Source organism: Anabrus simplex, chromosome 2, assembly GCF_040414725.1.
Source record: "Anabrus simplex isolate iqAnaSimp1 chromosome 2, ASM4041472v1, whole genome shotgun sequence".
In the NCBI taxonomy this organism is placed as follows: Eukaryota; Metazoa; Arthropoda; class Insecta; order Orthoptera; family Tettigoniidae; genus Anabrus; species Anabrus simplex.
Window position 1 is genome coordinate 444,723,839 of NC_090266.1, and position 14,716 is coordinate 444,738,554.

Sequence of the window (14,716 nt, forward strand, 5' to 3'; positions counted from 1 at the left end):
TATTCTTAAAAGTGGAAAACTGCTGGAATTTACTTCAACCAACATATGTATTTGGAATCTATTAATTCATGATTTTCTTATCAGGTGCATATGTCATGGTAATCACATGGAGTTCGTATACAGCGTGATTCAGCCGCTCCTTCAAATGTAGTTTTATGCATCCCGAAATATTAATTCCGTATGCTCAGACAACACAAGAGTATATCTTCGTATTTACCTTCGAGCTTACCAATACATAGAAATTGCGCTCTCTATGTTTCTACCGGCCAAGCATGGCACCAACATCAAGCTCTGAGTGATCAGCTGATTTAGGGCAAATCAAGGCGGTCTTCCGTAAGAAAAGCATTGCGGAGTTTCTTTTAATCCCAATATAAGCGTGCTCCTTATGATTAATTGATTTATAAACCGGCTGGGTTGGTCGTGCGGTTAGAGGCGCGTGGCTGTGAGCTTGCATCCGGGAGATAGTGGGTTCGAATCCCACTGTCGGTAGCCCTGAAGATGGTTTTCCGTGGTTTCCCATTTTTACACTAGGAAAATGCTGGGGATGTACCTTAATTAATGCCACGGCCGCTTCCTTCCAACTGCTAGGCCTTTTCTGACCCATCGTCGCCATAAGACCTATCTGTGTCGGTGCGACATAAAGCCATAGCAAATAAATTGATTTGAACTATTGAAGATGGTGATAAATGCAATTCCCTGGGAAAAGTTCTATTCCTTTTTGTTTGAAAAGTGTTAAGTATCATTATATATGCGATATTCTGATGTGTTTATGTATCAGTTAAGTGATACGGCGACGTGAATAGGCCTCACGTTGTTACCTGTTTTAGCGGCTTGTCTTCTAATTTCACAAGTTTAACTTTTTTCCGCAGTATTCGCCTGATATAGTTGTTTTTAAAATATTTTTACAGTGCTGCAAATAATAAACTCAACAAAACATAAAAATTACCTGCATTTCTAATAATGCCGATTTCATGCTAGTTAAACCTTATACATCAAGACACGTGAACGATAATAACGCAATCGTCCCCATTGCACCTATAATAACGATCACCAAAGAAACTTTGGAATTACTAATACTTAACGCAGCTGATAACCTCAAGGTTCTGTCGTTAAATAAACAGCTATCACCGTCATCACTTATTCACAGACCTTCACATTTAGTTTATAGATGTACAGTTATGCATGGTGGTAATTATTGCTTTACAGTGCCTAACATCTAGTTTATCAGCCACTATCATGCATGAACGCACACATAAAAACCTAACATCTAGGTTATCAGCCACTATCAGATACGAATAAGCATACACACACCAAAAGTTGTTCCACTGTTCTAAATGCTCAGGCCATATCGAAATATAACTGAGTTAGTTAAGCCTAATGAAATGTAACATTCACAAAACTATCTTTGAAAATGTACAATATGATGAAAGACAGCAAGCCAAGTAGGCTACAACTCACCAAGGTGGTCCGGAAATTTTTTAAAAAAATCGGAACTGATAATTTCAGAAGGAATGGATGGCCAAACTTCTCTTTGTAAAAGCAGCTGGATTCAAAATGCTTTGAACAAAATTTACTAAATTTTGATGACTGAAAACCCTCTCCCTTCATATTCATGACCCATTTCATCAGCAATTCGGGGTCTGAAGGGAAACTGAAGTGAATAACATAATCAGTTATACATAGAGGGTGATATTCAGCAATGTATCCCACAATAACCCATTGTTATTCCCTCTCCCCCAACATTTACATCTTGCATTAAATAAATGGTTACGTTAATTCATTTGTGTGGCTTGGGACATATTGGCCATCATACCGGTATACTTAGGTGCTTGTTGAATTTGTCTGATAAACTGGTGTGTGTAACTAGTTTTAAGGTCTAGGATTCGGGCAGGAGGGAGCTTCAAACAAGGTACCATTCCGGCATTTTCCGGGGAGGAGAATGGGAAACCCGGGGAAAATCACTACTCTGAGGATGGCCACTGTCAACACCGGGATTCGAACTTTTTATCTCCGGACATCCGGATCGGCCGCCGTCATGGTGCGCGATTTACAGCTGTGCTGTGAGGTTCAGAAATAAACTTAGGCTACCAGGAAAAAAGAGTACGTCAAAAAATGCCCGAAGTAAGATACGTATATGTAGGCCTAATATTTCATTTGGTCCCAACGGTACAAGTAAATATGTTAATATCTATCTGTGAGAGAAGAGTACACGTCATTTTCTGACATACTTGTTTCCCAGCCTAGATACTGTATGAAATCAAGACAGTGTCTTTTCAGGTATATATTTTGGTCCTTACCTGTGAAAAGATATTTTACACCCCTTTTCAAATCTGGCTGCAATTGTAAGCAGGGAAAGACATGACCATTTTGGCTATATTCCTTCAGACTGGTGTACTTCACTTATCATACCAATGAAAATACGTGTTTTTATGTTTGTAATATATTGAAATTGTATAAAAAAGCTTGGTTTATCGACAATGAATCCCTGAAATTTCCCCACATACGCCGATGGATCGTGCAAATTGCGATAGGTGCCCAACATCAGCTGATTTGTATCTTGGCGCCGTGTTCTGTTGGCAGCGCCCTCTCTATCTATTTGTATGATCGAAGGTATTTACAGCCTCACCATGATAGGACGCCGTACTGTTATACTCGTATTAAACACTGGAAGTCATGCGTGTACCATCTAGGTCATATGAACCTGACACGCCGGCGAAACACTAAATTGATATTGTGATCGCAGCTGTAAGCTGCTCAGGGTGCCGTTCGGAAACGTAATGTACTTTAGTTCGTCAAGACGTGGCGGAGCGGGCTTGCATGTCAAGTGGGAGGATCGAGTCTTGGGCGAAGATTACAAATTTTTGAAATATTCCTTTAATACGTACCGCAAGCAATGTAAAATAATTCCCGCTTACATGCAAATTGTGTGTGAATGAATGTGTTTGTGGCCCTAAGAAGGACCGATTAGTTAGCAGGCCGGACACAAACAGACGGGAAATAACAGGAACACAACTGCCCTGACAATGCTTTATCGCAGCAAATGCTCCATGTAATGGCCGTTATGGTTTATGCACATTCGGGCCCAGTGTACAGTAGATCGTCTTGCGCGCTGAAGCATTCATGGTGTAATTGCTCGGCAGGCATCTGTGATGAGTGTCCGGAGTTGGTCGGGGTTTCCCGGCGCTTGAGTGTAAATTACGTTCTTAAAATATCCCCACAAGAAGAAGTATAACGGCGTTAAATACCGTGACCTGGCGGGCCAAGGAACAGGACCTCCTCGCCCTATCCATGTCGCTGGCAGTTCCTCATTTAGATGTTTACGAACGGGCAAAGTCGAATGTGGTGGAGCTCCATCCTGTTTCAACCACATCGACAAACGATCGTGCAAGGGCACATCCTCCAGCAGCAGTGGGAGTTCCTGACGCCGAAAGTGCCGGTAGCGTGGGCCCGTCCAATGGCCCTCAAAGAAATAAGGTCCAATCAGGAGGTCCCCCAAAATATTTGGCCCAGTTTGTCCACTTGAACTCCAACTTTATCTTCATATTGTGATCTTTCATAATTTTAAAGGCAACGCTGAAAATTATTCGTATACTAATGTCACCCCTCGCCATCGCTCCACTGACAGCACGTAACATACCACTTATTCGAGCAGCTTGTCTTCTAGCTCCCATGTTTTCCCAGCCCAAACTTTGCAACATTTTTGTAACGCTACTGATTTTCGGAAATCACCCAGGAAAAATCGAGCTCCTTTTCCTTGGATTGTTTCCAGTTCTTGAATCAAGCAATCCTGGAGAATGCCCCATACACAGGAAACATACTCTAGTTGGGGTCTTACCAGAGACTTAAATGCTCTCTCCATTACATCCTTACTGAAATCCCTAAACACCCTCATAAGCATGTGCAGAGGTCTGTAACCTTTACTTACAATCCCATTTATATGCTTACCATAATGAAGATCTTTCCTTATATTAACACTTAGGTAATTACAGTGATCCCCAAAAGGAACTCTCACCCCATCAACGCAGTAAAAAAGAACTGGGAAGAATTACTCCTATTGTGAATTTCACAACCTGAGTTTTAACCCTGTTTATCACCAGACCATTGCCTGCTGTCCATCTGAAACCTTGTCGAGGTCAATTCGCAGTTGCTCACAATTTTGTAACTTACTTATTACTCTATAGAGAATAACATTTTCCGCAAAAAACCTCATCTCTGATACCACTTCTTTACTCATATCATTTATGTATATAAGAAAAAAAGGTCCAATAATACTGCCTTGATGAATTCCCCTCGTAATAATTACAGAGCCAGAAAAAGCTTGGCCTACTATAATTACCTGAGTTCAATTTTCTAGAAATATAGCAACCCATTAAGTCACTCATTTGTCTAGTCCATCTGCACTCATTTTAGCCGGTATTCTCCCATGATCCACCCTACCAAATGCCATAGATAGGTCAACCTACGATACAGTCCATTCGACCTCCTGAAACAAAAGATATCTGCTATCCATTGCTGGAATCCTACAAGTTGAGCTTCAGTGGAATAACCTTTCCTAAACGCGAACTGCCTTCTATCGAACCAGTTATTAATTTCGCAAACATGTCCAATATAATCAGAAAGAATTATTTCCCAAAGCTTACATGCAATGCATGTAAAACTGAATGGCCTATATTTTCAGCTTTATGTCTATTACCCTTTACTTTATACACAGGAGCTACTATATCAACTCTCTATTCATTCGGTATAGCTCCTTCATGCAAACAATAATCAAATAAGTTCTTCAGATTGGGTACTATATCCCAACCCATTATCTTTATTATATACCCAGTTATCTCATCAATTACAGGCGCTTTTCTAGTTTACGACTTCTGTTCCTTATTGTAAATGTCATTGACTTTACTGCTCGATTGGTGGGTACTCAAGGCTTGTGTTGTAAGCATTTGCCCGTTTTGTGTAATGCTGTCCAGTGTGTGCAGGGCAATTGTTCTCTGAAGCAAAATGTTGAACTCGACAGAGTGCACAACACACTGCGTGATATTAATCACGGTTTTCTGTTAAGTATGGAGCCGCATACCAATTACATCAATAAATTAATCAATCAAACAATTAGTCACCACTCATCTGCATTTACGGGAAGTCACCCAGGTGGCAGATTCCCTTTCTATTGTTTACGTGTTCGTTTCTAATATACAATAATGTTCATAAAAAACAAAGCCCCTCGAAAGTCTAGAGATAGGAAGTTCATGTTCACAGGACATGTTCATTAGTATGTTCTGCAGAAAAGATTAGCATTTCAGTTACCTAGGTACAGCATGTGTCTTGATGTCTAGTAGGCACTGGGTCATCCACGGGCACTTGTTTCATGCGTGATGACATCGACGCGTATAAGGCGCGAATGGGGTACTGGGATATAGCCATCCATGCTGCATTCACCTGGTTCCACACTTCATTTTGGTGGTTGACATTCGGTCACAGCTCTGCACCCATCGTTTTACCACATCACACACATTTTCGATTAGCGTCAAGTGCGGTGATCGGGCGGGCCAGGGCAACAGTCAGACATCCTGTGCCAATACGTGTTCGTGCAGCAACGTATGGTCGGGCATTGTCCTGCTGAAATATGGCGTCTGGGATGTCGTGAAGGAAGGGTATGACTACTGGCCCAGGATGTCCTTCACGTAGGCAAAACTAGTCGCAGTGCTCTGGACACGCACCAGCTGAAATTTGTGGTTGTATCCAATAGCACACCACAGCATAAGGCCTTGATTTGGAGCTATATGTCTTGTGCGAGTGTAGTCAAAGTGATGCCTCTCCTCCTGTCTGCGGCGAACCAAAATGCGGCCCTCATATACATACAAACAGAACCTGAATTCGTCCGAAAACGCCATCTGCTGCCATTCCTGTCCCCAGCGACATCGTTCCAAACACAATTGCAGTCTATCATATTTATGCACATTAGTCAAAGGTAGGCGGAGAAGTGGACGACGTGCCGGTAACCCGGACAGTAATAGACGGTGATGGACTGTCACCTCTGATATCGGTAGTGTACTATGTGTTCCACTGTTCCACTCTTGCACCAGAACCGAGGAGGACGCAGATCTGTCCTGCAATACCATTCAGATAAGGTGTCGATCTTCTCGGGGGGTGGTCTGGGTGGTGCGACCAGACCCATCTCGTCGTGTTCTATGGCCAACTGTGAACTATTGTCTACACACTCGTTGCACTATCGACAGACTTCGTTCCACAGGAGCAGCAAGTTCCGGGATAGATGCAACACGTTCTCTCATGCCAATAATGCGCCCTCTTTCAAAATCATTTAACGGTAGGTTCTTGCATACGTCTGCGAGGCATCCTGCACGTCTGCTCAAGTCACACTCTCCATTTCCATCGGTTGATAGCCACAACGAGAGCAGCAGGCACACTCTACATGTCGGTGGTAGTGCGCTGAGTTATCGATGTGGACCACGAACCTGAGGGCTGGATAGTGTTCAACTGTTAATCATTTCTTCAGAACATACCACTACACATGTTCTGCGAATATGAACTTCCTATCCCTGGTCCTACAAGGTGATCTGGCTTTTATGACCATGAGTGTAATTGCGAAGGAATTGGACATTTATGGAACATATTCCTTGATACATACATACATACATACATACATACATACATACATACATACGTACGTACATACCCTACATCGTCACTATGGACCGTTATACCTTTCAGCGATCAGTCTGCAAGCCACTGTGAATTTACTAAATGTCGCCAAAATCCTCTATTGGCAACTAGTGCTGTGGCTTCATTTAGTTCTATACCCTGATCATTAAATCGTTAGAAACTGAGTCTAAACGTCGTCATCTTAGTCTCCCTCTACTTCCCTTACCGTCCATAACAGAGTCCATTATCCTCCTCCGTAACCTATACTCCTCCATTCGCCTCACATGACCCATCACCGAAGCCGGTTTATGCGTACAGCTTCATCCATCGAATTCATTCCTTCTTAGCCTTTACCTCCTCATTCCGAGTACCCTCCTGTTATTGTTCCGACCTGTTTGTACTGGCAATCCTCGCTATTTTCAAGTGTGTTACTTCTAACTTATGAATAATATATCCTGAGTCCACCCATGTTTCGCTCACGTAATGCAAAGTTGGTCTGAAATCCGACCGATGTAAAGATCGTTTCAACTGGGAGCTGACTTCCTTCTTACAGAATACCGTTGATCGCAACTGCGAGCTTACTGCAGTAGCTTTAGTGCAGCTTGATTCACTGGAAGAACACACATCCTAAATAATTGAAATTATCTACCTGTTCCAGCTTTGTATCTCCAATATGACATACAGTTCTGCTGAATTTCTTACCTACCGAGCTCGATAGCTGCAGTCGCTTAAGTGCGGCCAGTATCCAGTATTCGGGAAATAGTAGGTTCGAACCCCACAGTCGTCAGCCCTGAAGATGGTTTCCGTAGTTTCCCATTTTCACACCAGGCAAATGCTGGGACTGTACCTTAATTAAGGCCACGGCCGCTTCCTTCCAGCTCCTATCCCTTCCCTGTCCCATCGTCGCCATAAGACCTATCTGTGTCGGTGTGACGTAAAGCAACTAGCAAAAAAAAGTATTTCTTACCTACTGACAACAATTCAGTCTTCGAAATGCTAAAATTCATACCATACTCACTGCACCTATTTTCAATCTGCAACATATTAGACTGCAGGCATTTGGCACAATCTGCCATTAAGACCAAGTCGTCAACACAGGCCAGACTGCTTACTATATTTCCACCTAACTGAATCCCTCACTGCCACTTTATACCCTTCAGCAGATGAACCATATAAACTACGAACAATGAAGGTGAATGACTTCAGCCTTGTATAACCACTGCAAGTACCCTGAAACAAGAACTCATTCTAGCATCAATTCTTACTGCAGCGCAATTGTTAACATAAACGCCTTTGATTGGTTTTAATAGTCTACCCTTGATGCCATAGTCCCCCAGTATGGTGAACATATTTTCCCTCGGTACCCTGTCATACGCTTTTTCTAGATCTACGAATACAACTGTCTCTTCTCGTAGAATTTTTCAGTTACTGGCGCATACTGAAAATCTGATCCTGCCAGCCCCTCTGTGGTCTGAAACCACACTGGTTTTCATCCAACTTCCTCTCAACCACTGATCGCACCCTCCATTTCAAGATGCCACTGAATAATTTGCCTGGTAAACTAATCAATGAGATCCCTCGATAGTTGTTGCAATCCTTGCTGTTCCCTTGCTTATAGATATATTCAATTACTGCTTTTATCCAATACGAAGGTACTTTACCAACACGCCATGCTAATATTATTGTATGAAGCCATTTCATTCCTACCTTCCAACTGCACTTCACCATTTCAGGTCTAATTTCATCTATTCCTGCTGCTTTATGACAATGGAGTTTATTTACCATCCTTTCCACTTCCTCAAGCGTAATTTCACTAACATCAGTTTCCTTCTCCCCATGAATTCCGTTGTTCGCGACACTACCATGAAGATTTCCTTTCACGTTGAGAAGATTTTTAAAATATTCCCTCAACCTGTCCAGTGATTCCTTGGGATCTATTATGAGTTCGCCTGAATTACCCAAAACACTGTTCTTTTCCTTCTTCCCTCCCTTCCTAAGATTCTTTATTACTGTCCAGAAAGGATTCCCAGCTGCTTGACCTAGCCTTTCCAAGTTATTACCAAAATCTTCCCACGACTTCTTTTTGGATTCAACAACTATTTTTTCGCTCTGTTTCATTCATCTATGTACAATTACCTTCCTGCATCAACCTCTGTTTCGAGCCATTTCTGATAAGTCGTCTTTTTACATTTACAAGCGGCTCTCACTTCAACATTCCACCAATATGTTCGCTTTTCCCCATCTTTACACACAGTTGTTCCTAGGCATTGCCTTGCTGTTGCTACTACAGCATCCCTGTATGCCACCGATTCTCCTTCTGTATCTTGAACCTGTTTACTGTCCACTGTTGGGAACTTCTCACTAATTATATCCATGTACTTCTATATATTTTAAACGTATTCGTCTGCTAACGTCATTCCACGCCATCCCCCCTCTGTTCGGAATATGCCGCTTAGTGTAGCAGCTCAATGTATGCAACCTTTTTGTTACGCTACTCTCTTATCGGAAGTCACCCAGAGAAAATTCATCTGCTTTTCTGTGGATTTTTCCACTTCATTAATCAAGTAATCTTGTTGAGGATCGTCCGCACTTTAAACTTACTGTAGTTGTGGTCTTACCAGAGTCTTATATGCTCTTTCCTTTACACTTTTACTACAACCGCTAACGGGCTACTCTCGTCTTACATTGACTTTGACGATGGCCCAAGCATAAACAAATGCCACACAGCACTACCGAAGCAGCAAACGGTTCCACGCACTGCGAGTTCCCGATATGGCTATATGAGTTGGGAGAGACTGTAATCAAATAGCTCTAAGTTGGTCTGGGTTCATATGGGACCTTTTGGTAAACCTCTTAATAGGCACAACTGTACATGGAGAGACTATTTCTTCTAATAATGCATCCTTCCTTAACGTATTGTCGACATTTCTGCTCATACTCTGCTTGTAGATTAGGGAAGTTGGATGGTAAGCTTTTAAACGTCTTGGTTTGAAGACATCTGATTGTACAATTAAATTCGCAGATCCTCCCAAGAGAGATACTATTTTAAAACTATGTTTCCCATTTGATCTGATGTCCCCTTCAAAGCCAGTATAATGGTGAAATAGCAGTTTACCTATCAACATTGGGTGTGGCTTGCCATCTTTACTGTCCAAACCTTCCACAAGAACAATATGAACCTGCCTTTAATTTGATAGGTAGGTACTCTCCTTTCAGAACGTACATGGTTTGAACTTAATTGGTAAGTGAATGGCACTTCTGTTACCGTTCAATTACAAGATACTGAAATACTGCTATCTAACCTGTCTACTTCTGTCACCTCTTCTGCTTCTGTTGCAATGACATTTGGCTGTCATATCATCTGAACACAAAATCACGTAGCCGGTCCAATATCTATATTATTTTCCGTTAAGTCAATTTCGTTGTAGGGATAATAAAATTTGTTACCTTCAGATGTGAGTATCTCTTGTTGTGAGGTAGTATCTGTGTCCGTACTCATAAGTCCAATATATTGTGTCTGATGCTGCTGTTGTTATTTGTTTTTGAGAATAACATGATAACAGTTGTTGACCATAACTTGTAGGTACTGGTTGGATTTGTGGTGTTCAGGTCGAAATAGACTAGTTCACTGAGTTTAATTAAGGTAGTGAGTCTTTCAAACAACTTTATAAGGACTACACCGGACCTCGGAGGTTAGCCTTAGTACATCATTCACTAATTAATTAATTATCGACGATTCACACTATTGAAGTATAAGCGATGTATGTTTCACTGAATAAATGTTTATACTCACTAGATTGCTGTACTGACAAGTCTCACTAGCTGTAACGGTCTATTACAACCTGCCATTCCGCCACTCTCCATGTACTTACGCCTTGTTGATAAACACGCATACCTCGCCCGTATCTCGATCGGGCCCGGAGAAACAACAGTATGATTTCGTAGTTACAAAGCTTTTGTTTCATTGACGTTGAATCGGAAAGAGCCGAGATAACGCAGTGAAACTGTAATACTGTAAGTGCTTCAATGTCCTCATGAGTACACAGTACATAAAATGAAATATAAAACCTCTAAATGCAAAGAATGACATGGTCATAGGAAAGAATGCATGCAAAAATTAACGGAGAACGTTGTTGTTGGGATCTTTGTTCCTCCATAAAGCCAGGGTCAACTCTAATACGCAGAGCGTAACCCAAAACAACTTGGCAGCCGAAGTAGCCGGACTGCTGGTACCGGCTAACACGAAAATATCCCGTACATTTCATACTAATGGCAGTAATTTAACATGATAAATAAAACACTAAAGAGAAAATCATTCTTGCGCGCATGAAAACGCTTTTCCAACAACTACCGATCATATATAAACAAACTGAATCATTTATATTCTACTACAACCCCAGAGTAAAAGAGAACAACAAACTGATTATTTAGAAATGTCATTTCGTCAAATGATAACGTTTTCTCTTAGATTTCATGGAAATAATAAAACTGTTAAAGTGTTTTAAAATGTTCAAAAATAAAAGGTGTGAAATTCCTCAATTTATTCACTCTCATGTGAACTATCAAAAAACTTGTTACCTTAGTTTTGAAACCGTGGACAATTTCTAGTACAACAGAAATTATGATGCTAACCCACTTAACGAACCTAGTAATGCTAATATTTCCTTTCTGGAAAGCTTTAAATTTATGTTGACGTATGGCATAGTAGCACCTCTCACAACGATGGTAATCATAGGACCGAAGCTGTCAAATATGTAAGATATAATCGGTCCCACAGTACAATCCTGCATTACAAACCCAGGTAATCCCTCCATGTCACTGTTTTTTCTGTGTTATGGTGCGCATTTATCAATTACGTTCTTATTTCTGCGGAATGCAGTTTTATCGCCAAACTTTTTACTTTCAAAATGATCCACATTATTGTTTTGTCATCGACTTCAAAGTAGCCACGATGTATATTCCTAATCCACTTCTCTCTTCATCTTGTATTCCTTAGAAAGCTTCAGCATAGTTTTATGAGATGCATTGCCTTAGTTCGATTTGAACCTGGTTCACAACTTGATTAAACAAATATATTCTCAAATTACGGCGCAAAAGTAAAGATCCCAAGTATTCACTGCCACATTATTGTTTTGTCATCGACTTCAAAGTAGCCACGATGTATATTCCTAATCCACTTCTCTCTTCATCTTGTATTCCTTAGAAAGCTTCAGCATAGTTTTATGAGATGCATTGCCTTAGTTCGATTTAAACCTGGTTCACAACTTGATTAAACAAATATATTCTCAAATTACGGCGCAAAAGTAAAGATCCCAAGTATTCACTGACTCATATAAGTATACTCCAAAACTTATATTCTGCAAAGAAAGTAATATTCATCGTCATCTTGTATGAAATTGCAACGACAACATATGAACAGTACGAATCCACGTTTCCAACATCCCAGCTACCCGATTCACGATTTTGGAACGATCGGGAGTAGCATTAAGATCTGAGGATTGAAGTCGGTCTTGACAAAGACAATATGTAAGATCAATGTACCTTAGCAATAGGCAGCGTTCGACCTAGGGATAATTTACAGAAGGTATGCTAGCACACACCACCGATTAGATAAATGATGATATGGTATTTTGACTTTTAGGAGTATTGTTTCATTCCCCTCTAGGGAACCGCCTCCATCGCACAGGACAATGTGCAGTCGCTAAAAAACGGTTCAGTGCATGGTATTTTATCTTTCCCAGCACATCTGCGCTTGTGTAAAAACATTTCGCTAGGATTATTCGAACATGTGTTGTTTTCCAGGAACAGTCATGTAAACTTCTTTGTTCAACTAATTACAATGAATTGATACTATATTAGTAAGTTGTCCGACCCGTTGGCCGAATGGTCGGCGTACTGGCCTTCGGTTCAGAGGGTCCCGGGTTCGATTCCCGGCACGGTCGGGGATTTTAACCTTCATTCGTTAATTCCAATGGTCCGGGGGCTGGGTGTTTGTGCTGTCCCCAACATCCCTGCAACTCATACACCAGACATAACACTATCCTCCACCACAATAACACGCAGTTACCTACACATGGCAGATGTCGCTCACCCTCATCGGAGGGTCGGTCTTACAAGGGCTGCACTCGGCTAGAAATAGACACACGCATTATTATTATTTATTAGTAAGTTGAGCGTCTATCGGATAGTAAATTGAGTGAAATTAAAACGCTTCTGAAAACAAAATGATTCTTACCCATGGCTGACTAAATTCCGATCCCTAAAATCTGATGGCTGGAAATGTTTAGAGCAAATTGAATTGCGTTTGTTTCTCAGGACCGCATTTCATCAATTGTGCTTAAATCCACACTTCACCTTAAAAGAACCCATTCAGGAAAAGTACAGGATTGAAATGAAATGTCGTATGGCTTTTAGTGCCGGGATATCCCAGGGCGGGTTCGGCTCGCCAGGTGCAGGTCTTTCTATTTGACTCCCGTAGGCGACCTGCGCGTCGTGATGAGGATGAAGTGATGATGAAGACAACACATACACCCAGCCCCCGTGTCATTGGAATTAACTAATTACGGTTAAAATCCCCGACCCGGCCCGGAATCGAACCCGAGACCCTCTGAACCGAAGGCCAGTACGCTGACCGTTCAGCCAACGAGTCGGACATGACCTCGATAATGTTGTGAGATGGACAGTAGAATATGATATGATTATACATGGGGTTAAAAGTCAGGGTGTGAGTTCCGCAAATAGGAAAAGTCCCCTCAAATTTAATTACTGCGTTGATGGGGTGAAAGTTCCTTTTGGGGATCATTGTAAGTCTTCTTCTTGAGGCACCTTCCCCAAGCGGAGGTTGGCGGTCCACATAGCCAGCTCCGAACGTGATGTTGTAGCATGGAAAGCATCCTCTGAAGTACAGTTTTGCCATCTTCGTATGTCCTTCAATTTGAGCTTTGTTGTCGTACACAACTGCCGGGCTTTCTAGTTATAGCAGCGTTCAAAGCACCCTACCCCCCCCGGTGATCCCAATGGGGGAATAGAAACTCCGAATAATAATTTTACGTTAAACAGAGCCATGCCATATGAACTTAAAGGGATATCATTCAGGTCTTTAATGCAGTGGTTTCCCGTTGCCTTCCTCATCCTAATGCCGTTAACCAGTTGTAGCTTCTTCCGCCTCTTTGGGACCATTTCCTGTCCCAAGGGCAATAGAGTGCCCTAACCTCTACCCGCTCATACACCCTCAAGGAGACTGTTGGCACTTGGTAGAGGGAATCTTCTTATACCGGAAGATTCTCGGTCCTCATTGTAAGTACCTAGGTGTTAATATAAGGAAAGATCTTCGTTGGGGTAATCACGTAAATGTGATCGTAAATAAAGGGTACAGTTCTCTGCACATGGTTATGAGGGTATTTAGGGGTTGTTTTAAGGATGTAAAGGAGAGGGCTTATAAGTCTGTGGTAGGACCCAAACTAAAGTATGCTTCCAGTGTATGAGACCCTCACCAGGATTACTTGATTCAAGAACTGGAAAAATACAAAGAAAAGCAGCTCAATTTCTTCTGAGTAATTTCCGACAAAAGAGCAGCGTTACAAAAATATTGCAAAGTTTGGGCTGGGAAGACTTGAGAGAAAGGAGACGAGTTGATCGACTAAGTGGTATGTTCCGAGCTGTCAGTGGAGAGATTGCGTGGAATGACATCAATAGACGTGTAATTCAGTGTGGTGTCTTTAAAAGTAGGAAATATCACAATATGAAGATAAATGTTAGAATTCAAGAGGAGAAATTGGGGCAAATATTCGTTTATAGGAAGGGGAGTTAGGGATTGGAATAACTTACCAAGGGAGATGTTCAATAAATTTCCAATTTCTTTGCAATCAATTAAGAAAAGGCTAGGAAAATAACAGTTAGGGGATACGCCACCTGGGCGACTGCCCTAATTGCAGATCCATAGTGATTGATTGATTGATTGATTGATTCATTCATTCATAAGCATTTAAAAGCATTTGCTTGTAGTCGCACGGGCGATGATTATTCTTCTTAGCACCAAGCTGTTGCTGCAGATTAGACT